The following is a 12,772-nucleotide window of genomic DNA, read 5'->3' as shown; positions in this document are numbered from 1 at the left end:
GAGGAGGTTATATGTAGGTCCTTGTAATAGGTTCCCCCTTTCCACCCCACCTTCCCTCCACCCTCCTGGTATTGCCACTCTCAGCACTGGTCCTGAAGGGATCTTCTGTCCATAAATATATTTTTACAAACAGATGAAATCACTATTTTCTATCCTTTAAATGAAACTGATGCCCCCCCCTCCATTTCCAATGTTATTTGAGTCACAAGCACAATATATAATTTGTGAGCAGCAACTTGTCGATTACTGGACTATACCATCACTCACCCACTCACACCGACCTATAGGACCTAAGAACACTGCCCCTTTGAGTTGCTGAGCCTGTAAATCTTTACAGGAGCAGACAGTCTCATCTTTCTCCCTCAGTGAAGCTGGTGGTTTAGAGCTGTTGACCTTTGGTAGGAGCCCACTATGCGATTGCCACGAAGGGGCAGCACAGGCTGTAATTCATCAAAGACCACTGCCATGGGCTAGCACCTCTGTCTATCAGTTGCTAAACACTTGAATTATATCCCTGATCACAAATACAGTGCCAAGTATCAAAAGTAACTGATACATGAAAAATCAATGATACAAAACAAACAAAAAATGTTAGAAGGGTTCAGAGGAGCTAGTAAGAATTAAAATTTAGGGTTGGTCTTGGAGCCTCCTGGGGTTCTCAGGAGGGTTGCATATTTGGCAAGGAAGCTGGTTCTAGATAAAGGGGATAGTTATGCTAAGGCAGGTGGTTGCCATTAACCAGAGACGGCCTTTTTAACTAGGTTGAGGACAAGGTTTATTTACTGTCTTTGCTGTCCAACACTGCTGGCCACCAGCCGCACGTGGCTACTGAGCTCTGGAAATGTTGACACGCAGGTGAGGATTTCCCACAAACCAGGTTTCAAAGATCACAGGGGAGGAAAAAAGGAATGTAAAGTATCTCACTGCCAAGTTTGCCTGTTTGACTAATGCAGTGGCTATGCTGAATCAAACAAAATGCAAAGGCAGTCTCACTCTTACTTTTTAATGTACAACTAGAAATGTTTAAAGGGCCTTGTGGTTCTCATCGTAATTCTATGGGGTACTAAAGGCCTAGAGAGCTTTAGCAAGCAGGCTGGAACTTACACTCTCTAGAACTCAGTAGACAGTTTTCACAAGTAAGTGTGAGCAGTAGAACTGGGAGGGGCAGGGCACCCTTACTGGAAGGTGAGCCTGGGGGCAGGCCAGTGTCAAAAGCTGGCAAATGTCAAAGGGTAAGACAGCTCTGCTGCCTTCTCAGGAAACCTATGCTGGGTGGAGAATGGTATGAGCCAGGGAAGAGCAACACAGTGTAGCCTTTTGCTAGCCAAGGGGCAGCAACCTAGCCTGGCTAGCCAAGGGGCAGCCTGCACTGGATTGACTGGCTGATGGTAAGGGTTCTCAGGCAGCATACAACTCACGATAACAGGGCCTGTGTCCTTGCACAGCTTCAGCTCTGTCTCTGGGGACCTCCAACCTTGGGGTCAGGTCCCAGAGAGGGCTGCTAAGAGGCAGAGAAGGCCACGAGAAGCCACAGGCTGGGGATCCTAGCCTAGCCCAGCCTCCTGCAACTGCCAACAAGCTATTTCCTGAGCGCCTGCTGTCTGAGACTTGGGCCCTCTGACGCAGGCAGACACGGCCCCTGCCTCAGGGAGACCCTTCACAGACAAGAACACTGGGCAACAGGAATGATGGTGAGCATTCTGGGAAAAGAGCAGCTGCTCCGCCGAGATACCTAGTCCCCAGGACGAGGCTAGTGTGACTGGGTCATCAAGGCAAATTTCTGAGAGGTGACGACTGACTGCATCCAAGTCAGGAGGTGAAGCCTGGGGGAGGGCACGTGGAGAGAGAGCAATCCGAGCCAGGAAGAGCCTCGGGGACCTGAGGACCAGAAGGAGAACATCAGGTGGGTGGGTGGCTGCAGCAAAAGTGAGAGAAAAGACTGCAGGGGCAAGCAGGGTGGGGGCAGGTGGGACCTAGCCTCACATCCCAGGATGGAAACAAACATTCCCAAAGGGTCTGAGGGCAGTTAGAGGCTGCTGACTGGTCCCTACCAGGGAGGTGGTATGATCCTTGCTTTCGAACTTCTAAGAGCACCAGGCCCAGCAAAGGGGCAGGATGTGAGCCCAGAGTTTAGGACCTGCCCCTTTAAGTGCTCTAGTCTGGGCTGCACAGCTTAAGAGGATGGTGGGACCCACTAGAAACTTAGATGGAAAAGTGGGTTTGGGCAGCATTAATGAACTGTAAGCATCAGTATGAAGTCATTAATGTCATCATGGAGGATGCTACTGGAGGACCGAAGCGGGCAGGGATGGATACGTGAATTGGCACACACAGAGGTGACAGATTACTTAAGCCACGCCCCCAAAGCAAAGGACATTTTAAGGCAGTGGAAAAAGTGAAAAAATACCCCCTCTCCTGCCCTCTCTGTACATGGACCTGTGTGTTGAGGTCATGGCCGTCCAGGAGCCACAGAAGTCCTTGAGCAAGCAGCACAAAGAGTTAAACACTCAGTGGCTGCACCCATCCAGGGGCACCTCTGCGATGTTTCTCAAAGGTCACAGCCATGACACCCTGCTGTTCGACATCCCGAGCTGTTCGACCGTGCACCCTCGAGGTTGCCATGAATCAGAATCCACTGGACAGCAACTGGTTATTTGCAACCACATCGGTTTTTCCTTAAATTATTGTATGTTGACCTTTCTGTACTCTTCTGTCAAATGTAATAAATTCAATAATCTTTTCCTACCCAAAAAAGTGAAAAATAAAATATGTGTTTCTTATATGTAGAGATTATATGTATATATAGCCTAAGACGAATGCCGTGTATTTCCTTTACCTCTGGAACAAAGGTCAGAAAGAGAATACCCAAAATGGTTAAAAAAAAACCCAAAAACAGTATGGCATTAGAACAAATTAGGGAAAGTGAGAGGCTGAAAAAAGGAACAAACCTTGGGGGCAGGAGGGAATCTTTCAGGGTGAAGGGTACAGTCTGCAACCTGACTGGACTGATGGGTCTATGAATGTATGCAGGTGTTAAAATCCACAGGACTGTACCCAAGAAGAGTTCATTTTACTGTAGCTCTGGCAGGTAGTGGGTTATGTACTGAAGTGCTGCTACAGTCAGCGGTTCAAACCCACTCGTGACCCCTCTCGAGATGGGGCTATTTGCACCTGTAATGATTTAAAAGGCTTGGAAATCCAAGAAGGCTATGGACTTGACTTGGTGCAATAAACTTGAGCTTTTTAAGTTATTTTTTAAAAAGATAAAAGGGAAGGACTGGGGGTGGGGGACTCATATGGTCTGACTGCTGCAGGGAGCAGACCACGATGAAGCATCGACAGAGGCTCGGAGCCATTTCACCATGAGGAACACTGGGGACCTGGGGAAGCTGTCGATGGAGGGCTTGGGGAGGGCTGCAAAGGAAGCCCTCCACAAGGAGAGCTTGCGTGGGGAGAACTTTGGGAGGCAAAGAACAGAATGGATGGCACAGTAGTGCAAACAGCTCCGTGGAACTGGAAGATCGGCAAGCGAGCAGGATTTTCAAGATCCCTTGGGTGGCTCCATGTTAAGTATTCTTACGATGTCAGTTTTGCACAGGAATGATTCATTTTCTTATTGTCCTTCAACTATTAATTACATTTTAAACTCAGCGCCCTCATCAGCATCAGCATTGACAGTCTCCCGACAGGGTGTTAAATGGGGTGTTAGATACAAACAATGGATAATGCCTGGTTCTGGAAAGGTCCACAGGATTGACCACTGTACTGGAGTGGAGATTCGCAGGAAGGACTATGACAGCTTTGACTTATGAACCAAAAAAACCATTTTTTATGTGTTGTTATAAAATAAAACAAATCCATTGCTTCTGAGTTGACTTCAAATTAGACTGCTCTCTAGGGCTTCTGGACTGTCAATCTTTACATGAGTAGCCAGCCTCCTCTTTCTCCCTTGGAATAGCTGGTGGATTCAAACCACTAACCTTTGAGTTAACAGCGCAACTTGTTACCTACTATGCCACCAGGGCTCCTATAAAAAAAACCCCCAAGTGGTAAGAAGTAAAAAGAAAGCTGAGAGATACTTTTGCAAAAATGTTATTTATTTTTAAAAAAACAAGATGAGCTTGATTCAATATTAAAATTTTGAGATGTACAGGTAACCTAATAATAGGTGGCATTTCCCTTTTCTGGTCCTCTTTGCTTTCAGTTTCCTTTCTGCTTTTCTTCTTTTAGATAATTTAGGAGGCAAAATGGAACAAACACAAACTTTGAAACCAGACTTGCCACTAAACCCAGGCCCCAGAATTTCCTAGTCCTATGGCCCTGGACACAGCTCTTTGGGGCTCCTTTTTCTCATCCATAAATGATGATGATGATACTAGTCCCAAGGCTTGAAGAGAGAATGAGGAAAATAATGTAGAGGCTAGTATAGTTAAGAATAAACCCACTTCTATTGTCAACGCTGACTCACATCAGCCCTACAGAACGAGGCAGAACTGCCCCTATGGGTTTCTGAGGCTTCCAAGCTTTTAGGGAGCGAAAAAATCTGCTCCTGTAAAGATTGACAGCCTCCTATTTCTCCTGCAGAGCAGCTGGTGGGTTCAAATTGCTGATCTTGCAGTTAATAGCCCAACTTCTGACCCACTATGCCTCCAGGGCGCCTTCTGATACAAGGTCTCCAAACCAGACTCACTGCCACAGAGTCAATTCCAACACAGAGCGACCAGACAGAATGGTGCAGAACTGTCCCGGGAAGTTTCCAAGACGGTGAAGCTTTGCCAGAATAGATAGCCTCATCTTTCTCCCCTGGAGCAGATGGGGGTTTCAAACTGCTGACCCTGTGGTTAGCAGCACAACTCGTACCCCACTATGCCACTGAGGCTCGCTGACATATGGTAGGTGTGCAATAAATGTCCATTGGGCTGCTAACTGCAAAGTTGGTGGCCCAAACCCACGGGCCACTTTGAGGAAGCAAGATGAGACTGTCTGCTGCTGTAAAGATTGACAGTCTCCAAAACCGTATCTAGGCTGGCTATAATTTTGAATCAACTACATGGCAGTTTTTTGTTTGTTTGGTTGGCGAATGTAGTCAAGTGCCCAACTACTAGCCAAAAGGTTGCTAGTTCCAGCCCACCAGGATGAGCCTTGGAACATAGGCTTGGTGATCTGTTTTCAAAATATCACAGCCTTGAAAACCCTACAGGACAGTTCAGCACTGCACACAGGGGGCTGCAAAGAGTCTGAATCCACTCCACAACTAACCAGCATTACTACCATCTGAACACATGGGATGCTCAAACACATTTTCAGCACCTCCAGCTGAATCAGGGGAAGACCGAATGAAATAAGACACAAAACCTTAAAGGGTATGTCATTTACGCTACCCTAGAAAAGCACCTTGACGATTTCTTGATGCCAATCAGAAACCACAGTTGTTCAAATAACGGGTCGGGCCAGCACCATCATGGTCCAGAACTAAGAAAATAGAAAAGCCTCATTCTCATCCCTGAGTCGCCAGTCTGCTTTGTGTTCTGGGTTTGTGTGAAAATGTCCTGACGGTAGACATAACCTATTCCTATCCCTCCTACTACCTGCCTGCAGGGTTATCACATACTGTGTGGGGTCAAGGCAGTATGCTAACGGTTCTGTTCCCCAGGAGACGCTGGCACCATACTCCCCAAACGTTTCCCCAAATCAATAGGAAAACAGTCATCCTGTTAATTCCACGATCAAAAGTGAAGTAACCTCTACGATTCTCTTTCCACGCGATGCTGTGCCTTAACTGTTAGGGAGGGGGCAGTAATGACATTGTAGTCACTAACTGTCCCTCTCGCCACCTTTGATAAGCTCACCTCGCAAAGCACATGCCCCACTTGAAACTCACCTAATCCCTCACCCAACCTCTCTCTGGCCCAGACGCTAAAAGGTCATCAAAGGGCCCAAAGCAACGAGTCTGCAAAGTCGCACACTCAGGAGTGGTGTCCACAGAACGGAAGCCCAGGATGGTCCTAGGGGAGCCTGGTCAGAAGCTGCCCTTACTGGGCAAGGGTCTTTAGCCACTAAAGGAACCCGGCTGACTTTGAAGCGGAATCTACCACTACGGGCTCCTCAACGCAGTCGTTTGAAACTAAAAGGCAGAGGCTGGGGGAGAAAGAAACCTCCCGGGGCCGCCCTGCGTTTTCCCGTCGAACGTCTGAATCAGCCGGCTGACTCGACTCGACCCCGACCCGCAGGGATCTGGGGTCCAGGGGCGCGGGACCCCAGCCCCGGGAGATCTAGGGGCGAAGCCGTTCGCTCCTGATCCATCAGGGCCAGCTCCTCGGCGCAGGGCAAGGGACGCCAAGCGGGATCGGGAGGCTCCGAGGCCTGACGCCACCCCAGGCCTCGGCTCCCCGCCGCGACGCGGGCCCCGCCAGGCCTCCCAGCGGCCGCCGGCGACGGGAAGCGAACTCGACGCCGCCAGCCCACCCGGAAACCCTCCCCCGGTCCCACCTGCCGGCGCGTGACGCCGAGACCGCACGGATGTCCCCGCATCCCCCCGGCTCGCCGGGAGCCGAGCCCCGGACGCGCGCCCCTCACTCACAGCCCCGGCGGCTACCCCCGCCGCCCCCGCGCGCGCCCCCCGACCCGAGCCCATCCCCGCGGCGCGCGGTCGCGGGCGCACGCACAGCACGCGCGTCCGCGTGACACCCGCGCCGCGCGCGCCCGCGCCGCCGTCGCCCACCCGGCCGGCCGCTGGGACGGGGCGGCGCGCGGGGGAGGGGAGGCCGTCGGCCGTCGGGCTCCACTCACCGCCGAGCCGCTGTGGGCGCCGAGTGCGCGGCGATCCGCTGTGAGGCCGGCGCGGCGCGCGGCCCTCGCCGCTCTGCAGACTGTGGAGGCGACGTGGTAGGGAGACCGAGCTGTGCAGGGGGTCACTCGCTGCCGCCTTGCCTCCCGGGAACACGGGGACCCCAGAAACTAAAAACAAAATAAACAAACTTTCCCCTCCGCCTCCCTCCCCCAAAACCACAACACAAACACTCGGGGGCCCGCCCAGAGCCGCGCTCCATTGGCCGGAGGGATGGGACTTCCGGTTCTCACTGGCTGGTTTGGGGGCTCGTCAAGTTGCAGTTCCGCCCCTCCAATGCCGCGCCGCTGCCGTCGCCCCTCATTGGCTAAGAGCTTCCCGTTTGACGCGCTAGGATTGGCTGAGCTGCCTGCGCCAATCACTCGGGGACACACCCCCTCAGCATCCCAGAGGCCGCTTCCTCGGTCGCAGGCCGAGCGAGGCGCAGGGGAAACTAGAGCATGATGGCGGCCGAGCTCGTTTGGCGCAATCGTCATCTTTGTTCTTTTTCTAGGTCATAGGTGCCTCTTCCTCGCGCTGTCTGCCCCCTGTCCCTCTCCTCACCCAGTACTGACTAATAACGGAATCTATAGGTGCCGGCTCATTGATTTATCTCCTCCGAAGTGCGGAGCGCGGAGCGCGGATGGGTGGTGCGTCATTGGACGGGCGGGATGTCACTCCCCAGTCCCATGTCAAGACGATTGGTGGAAAAGCGAGAAAGCCCGGCCAGCAACAAGGGCTACTGCCATTGGGTTGGACTCCACTGGGTCCTTCGCTGGCCCCTAATTGGGCAAACGCGCGCGTCCGTCAGCTCCGGAGTCGCCGTGCCACCGGGGACTGTTTTGTCAGGGATTTCGGGTCGACTCTGGTAATTTGGCCGGCAATCCGGGATGATGACGACTATCTGTAGGGGCGCCTACTGTGTGCCAAGTACAGCGCTGGCTTCTGATTATCTCGATGAACCTGTGAATCGAATATTACCTCGACTTTACAGACTGCAAATTGAGGCACCGAGAGGTTAGGAAACGTGCCCAAGGTCACCAACTGAAAGTAGTTGGACCAGGATGGTGGTCGCTGGCTTGTGAGAGCATCCACCTCTTTTCACGGTGCTCGAGCCTCTCCCTGGGCCCAGCGTGGTACCTGTCAGTCAGTCCAACACCTTAGCAACAGTGGCAGCCAGAACCCATGTCCCTGAAAGTGACCCTGTTAGAGAGAGACCCAGCCTATGGAGAGGTAGTCCTGACCTCCACCGCACCCTCCACCCATCCAGCCTCTGCCCATTTTATCCACTTTCGAAAGGGATATTTCCAGCACCCTTGTATACAAAAGCTCTCCCACCCCCCACTCATCTCCAGCTCACTTGTTGGAAAAGAGCTCTCCAGAGGTGGAAACGAAAAGAAATCCAGTCGGAAGAGAAAAAAAATCACTTGGGAAATAATGTATTGCACGCAAATGGGACAGGTCTTTGGCTTCTGGAAAGCTTCCCGGGAGCCCCCGGGGCTAAGCAAGACATATGCTTCTGGCTCTGGGCCGTGGGATGCTTGTGTGACGGCTTTCAATGGAGTGAATCCCACATTCCGGCCAAGGGAGGGCAGGATGCTTAGGACCGGCTGCCAGAGCCAGCCCTAAGCCTCAGGGACAGAAATGATCCGAGGGAGCTCAGAACTGGACTCCAGCCCACGTTCCGGCTCCTTCCCTCAGGCAATTAACATTTTACCATCCCAAATCCCCATCCCCTGTAGCTTCAGTGGGATCACTGCCCTCAGTTTGCTTCCTGATCCAAGCTGTTGTGTAAGCTTGTTGGCACAGCTTGCATAATAAAACCACCACTGTACACAGTAATGATTCTGGACGCTCAGCCTTTCCATGGAGCAAGACAAGGCATTTCGCAACGTCAATTATGAATCAATGCCAAGTCGTCCTAGGACTGCTGCCAGCACAGGACAGAAGCAAGATGGATCATACCTAAATTCTAATAAAGGTCATCAGGATCTGGACCTTTACAGCTAGCTCCACAGGACATGTGGATTCTGTATCAGAAAACTCCCGGAGGAAGAAGTGGCCAGCTTCCAAAGCTTTCTGACCACCATACTTGATTTCTCGCGTCTATATTTTAACCCTTCATCCAGTGCTTGGTTCATTGTCAGACACATCTGTTCTTCCAAACAAACTCAAACAAACAGGATAGAGTAAAACTGCTCCATTAGGTTTTCTATTAAATTTTTTAAAAAGTTTTATTGGCATATACTTCACATATCATACAATTTAATCATATTAAGGAGAGTGGTGCCATCCTTACCACAATTGATTTAAGAACTTTTCTTCTTGTGCTCGTGGCTGTTTGCTCCCCACTCCCCCCTCCTCTCCTCCCACGGCCCTCGGCAATAATCAATCTAGTGACTGTTTCTCAATCTACCTATTTGTGGATTTCAAATCCAGAAAACCATACAACACAAACAGGAGAAAAAGAACAACAATGAAGAAACAAAACAGGCAAACCTCAATCAAATGAAAGCAGGAAACATGAAAAACCGAAACTTTAAAATGGATCCACAGAGATCAGATGACAAGGTATCAACCTAACCACATCGAAGCAGAGTCTTCACAGGAACGACTGCGCTAACGTTCGCCCTAGACTAGCTGGTGCTTTGTTCAGCAGCCTACTGCTAAACCAGCTGCACCACCATGACTCATTGTCCTTAATAAAACAGAGGCTCTGTTTTTCATCTCGGTAGGCCCTACAGCGGCAGTTCTCAACCTGTGGGTCACGACCCCTTTGGGGGTCGAATGACCCTTTCACAGGGGTCGCCCCATTCATCACAGTAGCAAAATAACAGGAAGTAGCAACACAAGTAATTTTATGTTTGGAGGGGGGGCACCACAATAGGAGGAGCTATATGAAAGGGTCGCAGCATTAGGAAGGTTGAGAACCACTGCCCTACAGGATTCTGACCGTATCAGGGTCCCAAGCAAGTCATCCTTCAGTAAATAGTTATAGAGGAGCCTGGTGTGGGTTAAATAGTTGGAGACTGGCTGTTAGCCTAAGGTTGGTGGTTCAAGCCCACTCAGAGGCTTCACGGAAGAAAGATCTGACAACCAACTTCCACCTTGACTGCAGTCAAGAAAACCCACATGCAGCTCAGTTCTATCTGCCACGAGTTGGAATCTACATGATGGCAATAGATTTGGTCTTGGTTTTAAAAACTCATGCTAGGTTCCTTCTAAAGACACAAGGGCCTCACAGACGAAGAACGCGCCTTCCACATCTCAGGAACTCACAGGCAGAGGAGGTTGGAGGGATCACCAGATAAGCAGGTCACACAGTGCAATACTGTGATAAAGTGCCCTGGCACCCATGGAAGGCGTGGGAGGGCTTGCAGTGACAAGGATGAGTTTCCAGAAGTGGCATCTACATGGAGAACTGAAGGCTGAATTGTGCTAGCTAGGCCTGCAGCATTGGCTCTCAAAGGGCGGCAGCAGGACACTGACCACGAGGAATGGCTGAAGACTGCTCTTCCTCTAAGCTTTGCCTCTGAGGGCCTCCTGCTATCCGTCTGCTCTGCCTTGGCGGGGTGCTGTTTCCCCCAGGAGAAAGCAGCAAGCCTGAATCCTTCCTTACACGGCTTGACCCCTTGGAAACAGGAAAATCATTTCCAAATAAGATTGCTGCCGCTCTGCTCACAAAAGTCTTAAAAACGGAAACAACTTTAACATGGTTTCACCTGAGTGGTTACTTTCAGGCAATTTGGAAAATGCTAAAGTAGAAGGAACAGCTCCCCGAGGTGATGCTGCCAGGGACAATCGCTGTTAAGAAAGTCTTTGCAGACTCTTTGGTGAACAGACTCCACATGGATGTTTCCTTTCCAGCAAACAATGCAACATGGATCAGAGTCTTGTCTGGACTTTGAGCGTCCCGTTGCTCAGATTACAGCTCCGGGTGGAAGCTGTCCTCTCCTCCACACGGATCAGGAGGAAGCCAATCAATCAACCAACCAATCCATCCATCCATCCATCAAATATTTATTGGCGGGGCTGAAGGTTTAAAATTCCAGCAAATAGCAAATGGCCCCCTATCCCAGGATTGGGGGTTTGCTCAGTCTCGTGTGAGTCTGAAGTCAGTGGATGCTGCGGGGCTAGGGGTTGATAGGAGAGTGCCAGCTACAGATGACCCATTACGCAAGATAAACATGGTCTGACTTACTATTACTAATCAGTCATGAACCATTTCACATGTTCTCACCACAAAGATTCTGTGTCTAGGTCTGGCTGGCCTGTGTCTCCCAAGCCCACAGCACCTGCCTACACAATCCATGCCTCTTTTCAAACTTACAAGCCCTAATAGGGACACTGTACCCAGCAAGCAAATGAGTGGGCTAATCCACCCCTGGGATGGCGAGGGTGCAGGGGACACCGTCCTCAGGGCTCCCAGCCAAGTGTTGGTGGCTACAGTGTCCACCCAGTGCCTGAAAAGGGACCCAGGGCAGAGAATGGCATACTAGTGTGCTCTCTTCTGTTCAAATTCGCTTGGAGAAAGGCTACTTAAAAGAAAATATTTATTTTTGTGTTTATTCCAACGCACCCAGCTTCAAGAGTAAAGAGACTTGCCAAGCCCTGCACAGTTGTACACGGGCCAAGTTCGCCATGTTCTTGGAGCGCTCTACTATTCTTAGAGCTCTCGATGTGGGTTCTATAGAATTGGCTTTCTGCTAGAAGTGAAGGCAGATTGAACGCGTGATGGCTGACTTGGATGATTCCCAGGATTGCTCCCAGCCATCCCGAGCAACAGGCCTTTCCTCCCCTCCCCCTGGAGACATCATTCTGTGATATCTGCCCTGGGCCTGGACCTAGCCCAAGGCAATGGGCATTTCTGCTGAAAGGTTCTGACCCACAAGTGTGGGGCAGTACGGCCAGCTGGAACGGCTCCCGCTCTGATTTCTGGGGCATGGGCAAGCCGTCGCTGTGTACCGGCCTATCGTTGCTGCGAGGTGCTTGGAAGAGTCTGGAAGGCCTTCTCCAATTGCTGAGTCTTATGACGAAGGGGGAGAGTCCAGCAGAAGGCCCTGATCCAAAAGACGAGTGAACAGCTGACAGCTGATACCGCTGGCTTGGGGAGCAGGCCGTGGGTGTGACCAGAGCCACAGGACAAGAGCAGTGGGGGAGGAGGACGCTCTGATGACAGAGGACATGCTCACAATGCTTATTACAAGTCTGGTGGCATTTCTTGGGCAACAAAGCCTGGTGGCAGAGGCCGCACCACTCTTCCGTCACCCCACACTTCCTGAGGAGCAACAGCGCTAAGCAGTCACGCGGGGCTCCCCAGCATCCTGGTGTGCACCTTCGAAGGCCTGCAAGGGAGCTCCAGGAACCATGGTGCTTCATCAGAACTCTCAGTCCACGACTTGCCGCAGGTCAGCCACCGACTAAAGGCTTTGCTCCGTGAATCCTGGCCCTGAACGGTCAGGACCACCATGGTGAGCCCCACTTTCCAGGCAGGGAAACTGAGGCACAAAAGGGCTAAGTAGGAGTCCCTGAGTGATACAGATGGTTTAAGTGCTTGGCTATTAACCGGAAAGTTGGGGTGGGGGTTGAGCCCTCCCAGAGGCACCTTGAAAGACAGACCAGGTGATCCATTTGTGAAGTCACAGCCTTGAGACTTTCCGGAGCAATGCTACTCTGTACATGTGGGGCTGCCACGAGTCAGAATAGAATTTGGCGGCCACCACCACCTCCTACGGCCAAGGGCTGGATCGTCCACCGTCACCGCGGACGGTGCGCCAGTAGTTAGTTGCACCCATGGCATCTGGCTCCAGGGAGGGCGTGCTGGTGCATGCTGGTCCGCACTGCCCCCGAGATGGCTGCTGGAGGATCGAGGACTCCCCAAAGTAGACAGGGAGACACTTCACACTCTGAGTCTGAGGGCAGAGAGCGTGAAGTCACTGCCGCTGG

The 12,772-nt window shown here is 51.5% G+C and overlaps 1 protein-coding gene across 2 annotated transcripts in view; it reads right to left on the bottom strand.

The window, feature by feature from the left end:
- The window catches only part of TNRC6B (trinucleotide repeat containing adaptor 6B), a 293,374-nt gene extending 286,365 nt beyond the window's left edge, over nt 1-7,009 (bottom strand). For both annotated transcript variants that reach the window (XM_075553605.1, XM_075553606.1), the window contains exon 1: nt 6,790-7,009. The gene's annotated coding sequence lies outside the window, so the exon portion shown is untranslated. The remainder of the gene's footprint in view (nt 1-6,789) is intronic.
- Between the last annotated feature and the right edge of the window lie 5,763 nt (nt 7,010-12,772).

This window comes from Tenrec ecaudatus, chromosome 6, assembly GCF_050624435.1.
Source record: "Tenrec ecaudatus isolate mTenEca1 chromosome 6, mTenEca1.hap1, whole genome shotgun sequence".
NCBI classification, from domain to species: Eukaryota; Metazoa; Chordata; class Mammalia; order Afrosoricida; family Tenrecidae; genus Tenrec; species Tenrec ecaudatus.
Note: the sequence above shows the minus strand (reverse complement) of the source record. Positions and strands in the feature narration are given on the sequence as shown.